Raw genomic sequence first — 9,651 nt, forward strand, 5'->3', positions numbered from 1 at the left:
GAAAAGGGGAAAGGGGGACAGAGACAGGGATGGCCACTTTAGGGAATCGCCCCTGTCTAAGTGTGAATATGCAGAGAGGGATCGCCAGCAGACCAGAGAGTCAGAAGCAGGCTAGACACTCAGTAGGGTTTCAACCTGCAGACCTGATTCCTTTACCAAAGCATTATTCTGTGTTCTTAAAGCCTCCCACTTGGACGAGGCCCAGCCACATTGCAGATGGGCATCTACTTTCTCTATGTTTAGTGACTCAAGCATCAAGCCCACTAAAGAAATGCTTTCAAAGAAAATGCATCCTGTTCCTTAGGCAGTTTTCTGGCACCAGGATCCAGGCAGATCGGTAGATTCCAGCAACCTCCACAGTTCAGTGGAGGAAGGTTTCTTACAAGAGGTATTTCCCTGCCTTCTTATCCTTGGCTTACAGAAGAGAGTCCCCGGAAGCCCAAAGGGAGAAGCCAACAAGGTACACATTCAAAAACAGGCTGTTGCCATAGGAAACAGGGACACAATAATGGTGGGGACTCTGTGGTTCCTGGGGAATTGAACTGATAAAAGGAGGCTCGGTCCCAAGCTTGGGCTCTGAAGACATGGTGTCTACTTTAAAGAATGTTGTCGCTCTTTCTCTCAAACCAGGGGGCCTCAGCCATGAACAATGCAGCAATGGCCAAGATTAAGGCTCAGGACCTGTGCAAGAAGGAGAAGGAGCTGTTGAAACAACTGGATGATCTGAAGGTGGAACTGTCCCAGCTTCACATCGCCTAAGTGACAAGCAGTGCCGCGTTCAAACTCTCCAAGATATGAGTCCTATGCAAATCCATTGCCTGAGTCCTGGCTGTCATTAACCAGACTCAGAAAGAAAACTTCAGGAAATTCCACAAGGGCAAGAAGTACAAGCCCCTGGACCTGCGACCCAAGAAGACTAGAGCCATGTGCTGCCGGCTCACCAAGCACAAAGAGAAACTGAAGACCAAGAAGCAGCATTGGAAGGAGCAGCTGTACCCACTGTGCAAGGATGCAGTCAAGGCCTGAGATGACAGCAACAATAAAGTGCAAGACTGGCAAAAAAAAAAAAAAAAAAAAAAACCATTGTCATTGTCCTTTAAAAGCAAAGGTGACTCAACTCATATATTCCTTCAGCTTGATCCTCTCCCCACGAGGTCATTCCAGTATAACTACTACACCCTACATGGATGGAGCTGAACAGTTGCTAGGACACCAGATGACTCTCCCAGGACAGATGGTCCCAGAAAAAGCATGCTTGGGAAGGAAACACCCATTCTGAGTGGACCAAGGAGCCAGCATCATCCACCAGCCACTCCCAAGGAAGCCCTTGACAGGGGGATTTGGAAGATGCTGTGTTAATGCTCAGAATGAACACAGAGGGAGGCTAACCCTGCTGTAGTGGGTTGGCCTGATGCTGTTTGTATGCTAATGCTAATATTGGGCCCCCAAGACCTGGTTGTCCCGGGGACGAGAGAATCTGCAGGTAGAACCAAGTGACACTATGTGATCTTGCCCCAGTGTCATTTCTGATTGGTAAATCAAGATGCCAACAGCTAATAGCTGGGCAGAAGAGACATAGGTGGGGTTTAAGAGTCCCAGGCTTGGGGTCAGAGGAGAACTATGAGGGGAAGAAGAAGGCAGAGGAGGAAGGAGAAGAAGACACAGTGGATTAGGGAGTCATAAAAACGTGGCCCTGAGGGCTGGCCAATTGGAATTAAGAGCAGCCCAGATGGAGCACAGTTATAATTTGGGGTTATCGATTGGAAGGAGGTTCTAATAGTTTAGAGGGTAGGTATCTGCCCAATCTTGCACCTCTAGTGCTGATTAAAGCTTATTGCAAATATAAAGGTTATATGTGCCTTTTATCTGGAACTAAATGGTCAAAGGCAGAGTAGAAGACCTGGACTGGGATTAAATAACTTCTATAACACCCTGTAATCCAACTTTTTCCTCTCCTTGTCCTGGCCAAGTTCATCCTTTCTAAGACAGGACCCTCTAAGTCCCTTGACTGTCACAGGCTTTGCAGTATCCCATCACAGGAGGCCATCTGCCCCAGGGACACAATGACATTGCTTATCACCAAAGCTCTGTGGCCATGCTCTTAACGTATTTTATCAAAATAAAAAAAATAGACACAGAGGACATATGAGGAGAAGACTTGTTGTTGTTCTCTGGACCCAAGGCCCTTTCTGACGTACATGTCTGACCCAAGGCCCAATCTGCCCCCAGCCGTAGACTTATCTGCAAATGACTCATGTGGCTGGTCAGAGGGTAAGCAGGCATCTCTACAGGAACCTTCCCATGGCCTCTGTGTGAATTCTTGCCCCTGTCAGCTGATGCAGCCATGTCCCCACCAAGACTCATTTCCACCACTCTGCTGACCGTCTAGTCTTCTCCAGGCAACACCTGCTCCCATCCCCCCTCTGATTCAACATGCTCGCCTCCAGCTCTGGTGTGTGGTTCTTGCTGTTTCCCAGCCTCCCCACCCCCACCCCCCAAGCCCGCTCAAGTGAATGTCCTTGGCTAACTGCCCAGCTCTCAGCCCACGGCTTGCTTTTCTATGATCCAGACTGTGATAGGGGTCTCATGGGAATTTTATGATAATAAAGTTAGCATTTATAGAGTACTTTGATGCAAGAGGTGCAAGACTGAAACATTTAACACTTACAGAGATGCTACAAGGTAGGTGATTTTCTTTCCCTCACGGGGAGGATGAAGAAACTATGGCAGAGACACTGAAGGGGTTTGTTGACAGCCTGTAATCTGGAACTGAGGCAGAACTGAGATCAGATCTCAGATCTGTACTGTTATCTGCCTCTTTTTATTCCGCATTTTCTCCTCCTCACCTCTCCTTAATAAGGCTCATTAAGCCAGCAGGAGGTAGGATAGGGAAGGGAGAACTTTGCCAGCACCCTGAGAAGGACACTGCGCATGGACTAGAGTTGTTGATTACAGAGTAGGGATGAAGAGACCGTGCATCTGTCAGGATTCTGCAGCAGAACATGTACAACAAATGAATGTGCTCGTTCTTATAAGAGCATGTATATTGTTTTGAGAGGGGTTATTCACCTGTCACGCATGCCTGTTACTCAGACCCAGGGGCATAAGAATGTCCTTGTGCTCTTTGTAGTCTCACACTGTTTTTATTTTCAGTGATTGCTATAGGAGTTGGGAGATTCCATCTGGTCTGGTTAGAAATGTCTAAGGAGTATACATTATCCCTGATTCAGTGAAGTCCCGCGCAATAGCAAGCAGTTCAGTGGCCAGGGTGGAGGAGTGGGCGGGACTCTGAACCTAGATCGTCTGAAAAATGTATTTCCACACCTTCAGGTTTGCACAGTACACTATTATCCAGGAGGTAGGTCGCCTAAGCCTGGGGGGAGGGGGAAGGGGCAGGGGGATGATGGCGAAGGAGCAAGTGGTGGTTGATTTTGACTGACAGCCTGTGTGAATGAAGAGACACCTGGAAAACCTAGAAGATACTTCTGAGTGTGTCGGTTCCAGGGTTTCCAGAGAGAGCTGGCACAGGCTAGTGAACCAGGGGTCAGGGTGACACTTGTGCTGAATATGAGTTAAGTTGGGCTCACGGGCGGAACACAGAATAGAAGGGAAGGTTCCGTTCTCACACACTTGACTCTTCTTGAGTTTTTGTTGTTTGCTCTAGTCTGTTGCCTTCTGTATCCCACGCCCGAGAGGATCTGATGCCAGATTCTTCAGCATGAACGTGTACTGGTGGCTCTTCAAAGGGTGGAAGAGGGCGGGGCTACGTCATTACTTCCGGCTCTCCACCTAAGCAGGTCTGGTGTCCCTGGCTCTTTGCTTCGGGACCACCCCATCCACTCAGGTGACCACTCCAGTCACATGAGCTGCTAATACCGGCCCCCTTTTCTCTGATTTAAATGTTGTATTTCTTAAATATTTCATTAATTCTTTGAGAATTTCATACATGCAAGTGTTTTTAATCAACTAATTTACTTTGTGAGGATTTCATAATGAATATTTTATTTACATTATCCACCTCCTAAACTCCCCTTGAGCCAGTCCCAATTCCCTTTCAAATTCATGGCCTCTTATTCTATATTATTATTGTCATACACATAAACATATGTATGTATGTGTGCATATATGTATCTGTATATATGTGTACATGTATATATGTATATTAGATATGTACACATGTATATATTATGTATTGTATATATGTAATGTATGTATATATATGTTATATGTGTATGTATATACATATATATGTATGTGTATGTATGTATATATGTGTGTGTGTATATATATATGAAACCTGCTGAGTTTATTTAGTGTTGATCCTATATGTTTATGTTTAGGGATTAAATAACTTGTTAACTAAAGGGCTTGTTAAGACTGATTTTTTTTCTCCCTCAGCAGCCATTAGCTGCCTATAATTCTTAATCTAGGAGTGGGACCTCATGGAATTTCCCCCTTCGTGTTGGCATGTCAACCCATGTTATCCTTATCTGGGTCTTGCTTAAGCACCTATCTTGTAAAGGCTTCCTGAGTGTAGGTTCCCCCACATATACGGAAGACAGAGCCTCACCACAGACATGCTGGCTCTCCCGTTTTTATACTCTTTGCACCCTGTCTTCCTCAGTGTCTCCTAGTCTAGGTCTAGAGGTCGGGAGGGTTGTGGATGTATCGGTTGGGGTAGGGCAGCCCATTTGCAATGTCCTCTGTTATTTTTACCAGTTGTGACTTTCTGTAATACCTCTGTTTGTGACCAAAAAGAAGCTATTTTGACGAGGCATGAGAACTACACTTATTTGGATTTATAAGTATTTAGATCACAGTTAGGGATTCTGCTGGTGTAAGCAAGTGTCAGCAGAGGGTTCTCCTCCAGGGTCCTCTGCCTCATCAGCCACAGGTAATGGGCCAAGTTTACAGTCTCAGGCCTGATTTCCCACTTGCTGAGAAGGCCTCAAGTTCAAGTAGACAGCTGAACTGTTGGTTGCCGCCAGCATACATGTGCCAGTCTTGTACCTCAGGGGATAGCTTGCCATTCTGATCACAGTTCCTAGGCTTCTTAGCGAGGTAAATGTGCTGATTGTTCAACACAAGCTTGCAAATGACCTGGATTAAAATGGAGAGATGGTGGCCCTTCCAGGTGGCTCAGCAAATCAAGGCACATGACGTGAAAGCCCAGCGAATTGAGTTTAGACCCCTGAAGCCATTACATTAAAGCAGAAAGTGTCAGGGAAGTTGTCTTCTGACCTGTGCTTTCTCACACAGTAACAATGCACCGTCTATCAGAGTCTATTTTCTGTCTTCTATGTGGTGTCCCTAAATTTTTTGCTATTTCTTTGTCTTAACAGCACATTCAAAAATAGGAAGAAAAAAGACCCAATATTTCCACTACCTTTAATATTGCCACTTCCAAATGAGCCTTGATGTTCAAATTCTCTGAACACTGCAGACCACACAGATTTGGTAATCACAGCCAAGAGAGAAAGTAAATGATTCAGAGGGTACTTTAAATGATGCATACCTTCACTGGGAAATCTTTCTGCTGTGCCTGTATTATTAAGTTCTGTTTTTAGCTTCAGATTGAATTAAAACATTATCTTAGTAATAATACAAAAATAAGTGCTGATTGTTTCCGGGCCAACTTGCACAGTTCCTTCCAGTGTGAAGGCTAGTCCTCAGGAAGGGGGCTCCCAGGTCTGATCCAGCTCAAGTCCTATGACTGCGGTATGTGGGCTCTTCGATTATAAAGTCTTACTTTTCATTTCTGGAAAGCAAACACTTGGGTGCCCGGTACGCAGGGGCCAGGAGATGATATCAGACCCCCTGGAACTGGAGTTATAGATAATTGCAAGCTGTTGCTCGGGTGCTGGGAACTAAACCCAAGTCTTCCACAAGAGCAACAAGTGTTCTTAACTGCTGGGCCCCCAAAGATCCATGTTTTTAAAATGTGTTTTCCTTGTGATATACTCAGTAAGTTTTACGCTTTCTTCCTAGAGGCTGAGAAAGACCACATGACTAGAACAACATTGCATCTGGGAAACAATTTATGCTGAGGATTAGGGAGGTCCTTACAAGTTTGTGTGCTATACAACAAAGTATGATCAGCAGGTCTGGTCTTATGAAAGGGCGCACATAGAATTCTGCACAAACATGTACAGGATAGATTATCCAACATCATGGCCATAATTGCCTCATGAGCAAGTTGGCTGGAGCTTTGGTCACAGTAACTCATACAAAGAGATGTTGGGCACAAAGACTGATGCCCCTTCTTGCTTCAGACAGCTCAGTAGCAACCATGGGGGCAAACAAAGTCCAATTTACAAACACAGAGAATAAGTGCAATCACTTAGCTGCATGAAGAGTGTTGTCTTTTCCTTTCAGATCAGCCTACCAACCGCCTCTATTTGGACCTCAGTAAACTTTCCAACAGCTGTGTTCCTTTTTGTCCCTGGGATCAGGAAGTGAGCATTACATGTGGAATTGCTTCCTATTGTGTCTCCTGTCTCCTTCTCCTCTTCTGGGAAGATGTCCCACATAAAGGATCTCTACCAAACTTCATTTCCAGGCACTTGTTTTTCTTTAAGAGAGGGGGGGAGGGAGAGGCAGAGAGAGAAAGGAATAGAAGTCTACAGATTTCTCTCTGCAGGCTTAATGAGAAAGCCTGTCTGAAACACACCCAGTTCCTGCTCCCAAATAGTTTCCTCTGTGCATTTCTCTCTGTGTGTTTTATTCTAAATGGAGCCAGGCTTGCCACAAGCCAGAGACTGCTTCCTTTCTGAGTCCATCCTAGAGACTATGTCTACTCTATAGGCTACAAGCTCAAAAAGAGTAAGCCCCTCCTCCCAGCCCTAGTGTGCCAAGTGTCACTAGATGACATGTTCATACAAGTTCTCCCTTCATGCTACTCACAGTCTTAGAAATCTCTGCTACGGTCCTGGAAGCCTTGACACACACCATACACAATTGTCAAAAAAAAAGCCCTCATCTCAGGGAGGCTTGGCCACTGTCATGACTTCTCCTACCTTAGGGTCTTGCCTAGCAGCAAACTGAGGCATGCTCAGAACGGATTAAGCTTCAAATAGGAGGCTGATGGAGCAAGCCCCTTATTTGCTTAAGAAGCATAGCTCCACCTGACATTAATAAGTGAAATGAAGGCTGATCAGTATTTAAAACAACCATACAAATTGGGACATGCTCATTTAGTCAAGAGAATGTGAAGCGAAGCCAGGGGTTGGCAATAAATGAACTGCCTGAGGCCAGCTGTTTCTCTCTCCTTTTTTTGTGAGATATTCACAGTAATCAGATTTTTGGAGAAGACAGGCTTCAACTTCTCCCAATGAACTTATAATCCCTTTGTGTTGTAACAAAGAGTTCACAGGAGTGTCAGTCAAAAAATGTGGGCATCTGCAAACTCAGTGGGGTCGTCTGCCAATTCTGCAAATGTCCCCCCCAAAAGGTAGATGAATCAAATAGCAATAATTTTTTAATATGTCCTAGATAACTTGGGTGTGTACTACAGACATTGTCTCGCTTAATCTTCATTAAGCCCCGAGCTATCTTAGCATTTCCATTTTTGTATAGTACTAACCCGAGATGCTCAAAAAAAGATTAAACACCACCAAAAAAGACATACCAAGCTGGTGAGACAAAGATTCAACTCCTGCTTGACAGCAGGCTCTGTAATCCATGTTCTTGATTCCTAAGATTATAAATAAAGCTCAGTTAACCAGGATCAGTCATCCAGTATTATCATCAACTGTGTGAACAGCTTATGCTAGCTGGTTACATAGTTGCAATGACAGTGTTACATTCCCTATGAAAGATACAAAATAACACTGAGAGCAAGTGATACCCTGCCAGTCCAAGCGAGAATTAGACAACCCATTGGTAAAAACTAAAACAACAACAAACCAAATTACAACCCAGGTTAATACACATTCTATTGAATATGTATCATTCAATATGTATTATATGTATTATTCCTAACACGTATAGGCAATCCCTACACGATCAAACATTCTTTAACACTGCAATGAACTTGCAATGAAGCTGGTGTGTCTGTCACATGAATACTTCCATCTGAACATCTTAGGATGCTTAGAATTCTGGTATTAAGACCAGTCCTTGGGATGCAAAGAATATGGAGAGGACAAAGAAATGGGAAGAGCCTCTGGCTAATCCCAGTCTCCCTCTGGCTTTGCTCCCTCACCCTTGAAAATCCCTCCCACTACATTCCTGGTTCTTCTTTGAGAAAATACACTCAGGAAAGAAGGAAGGGAAAAGAAATAATGGGACAGGAGAAGAGATAAAGAAAGAAAAACACAGGTTAATTTAAAAAAAAAAAGGAAGAAAGAAAGGATAAGTGGGCAGAGAATGGCTAAGAACACTTACTGCTCTTCTAGAGGACCTGAGATCAACTCCAGCCCCCAGTGTCTGGCAGCTCACAAGCACCCATAACTTCCAGCTTGTGAGGATCTGCTGCCCTCTGCAGGGACACTGACACACACACACACACACACACACACACACACACCCCATACACTCACAAAGACCAGACACATAAATAATATATATGTTCTTTAAATATCTTAAAAAGAGGCTAGGAAGACAGTTGCACAGTAAAGAGCACTTGATGCCCATCCAGAAGATCCAAGTTCAATTCCCAACACCCATATCAGGCAGCTCACAACTATCTGTGACTCCAGTTCCAGGGTTTCTGGTGCCCTCCCCTTGTCTCTATGGGTATAATTGCATGTAGATGGTACCTAGACATACATACAGGCAAAACACTCAAATCCATTTTTAAAAAATCAGAATGGAGAAGAATTGAAACAAACTTCCAAGTATCTTGACCTCACTCTGAAGCTAAAGAAGTAAAATAGCCACCCAATGAGGCCTCTCTTCCTTCTCAGCAATGTCAATAGATGTCTGTTGTAACACTTTCTTGTTTGAAGACAGAAACCAGGCAGAAGGAAGTAAGCAGGGACTTCAAGGAGGGTTGCATAAAATCCTAATATAACAGGTGCTTTTGTGCTTCCTGGTGATGTGACTGTCTGTGACATTGCCCCGTTCCATCTCTCATTCTTCCAAGGAAGGGTTCTCAGCACAAAACCTGTTCATCTAACAGGGTCCATGGACATACAAATCTTGGAAAGTGTAAAATGTGATTTTCCCCCCGTGATTTTTCTGGGGAATGACTCTGGAGTTCCCACCAGCATCTCCTGAGATTCCCCAAGCCCACTGTGGTGGTTTGAACATGCTTGGCTCAGGGAGTTCTTGGCCCACTACTTGGAGGTGTGGCCTTGTTGAAGTGAGTATTGCCTTGCTGGAGGAAGTGTGTCACTGTTAGGGCAGGCTTTGAGACCCTCCTCCTAGCCTGGATGTTAAAGTCCTCTCTCCTGTTTGCCTTCAGAACAAGCTCCTGGCTTCCATTGGATGAAGATGTAGAACTCTCATCTCCTCCAGCACTCTGCCTGCCTGGACTCTTCCATGCTTACCGCCATGATAATGGACTGAACCTCAGAGCCTATAAGCCAGCCCTGATTAAATACTGTCGTTTATAAGAGTTGCCTTGGTCATGGTGTCTAATCACAGCAATGGAAACTCTGAGACACAAGGATCAAGAATCAGAGCCAGGGCAGATGTGGTTGAGAAGCG

General features: G+C 44.7%; 1 pseudogene; it reads left to right on the forward strand.

Annotated features, from left to right (window-relative positions):
* Positions 1-657: 657 nt before the first annotated feature.
* On the forward strand, positions 658-1,026 carry LOC127674105 (60S ribosomal protein L35-like; annotated as a pseudogene).
* The last annotated feature ends 8,625 nt before the right edge of the window (positions 1,027-9,651 follow it).

This window comes from Apodemus sylvaticus, chromosome 23, assembly GCF_947179515.1.
Source record: "Apodemus sylvaticus chromosome 23, mApoSyl1.1, whole genome shotgun sequence".
Lineage (NCBI taxonomy): Eukaryota > Metazoa > Chordata > Mammalia > Rodentia > Muridae > Apodemus > Apodemus sylvaticus.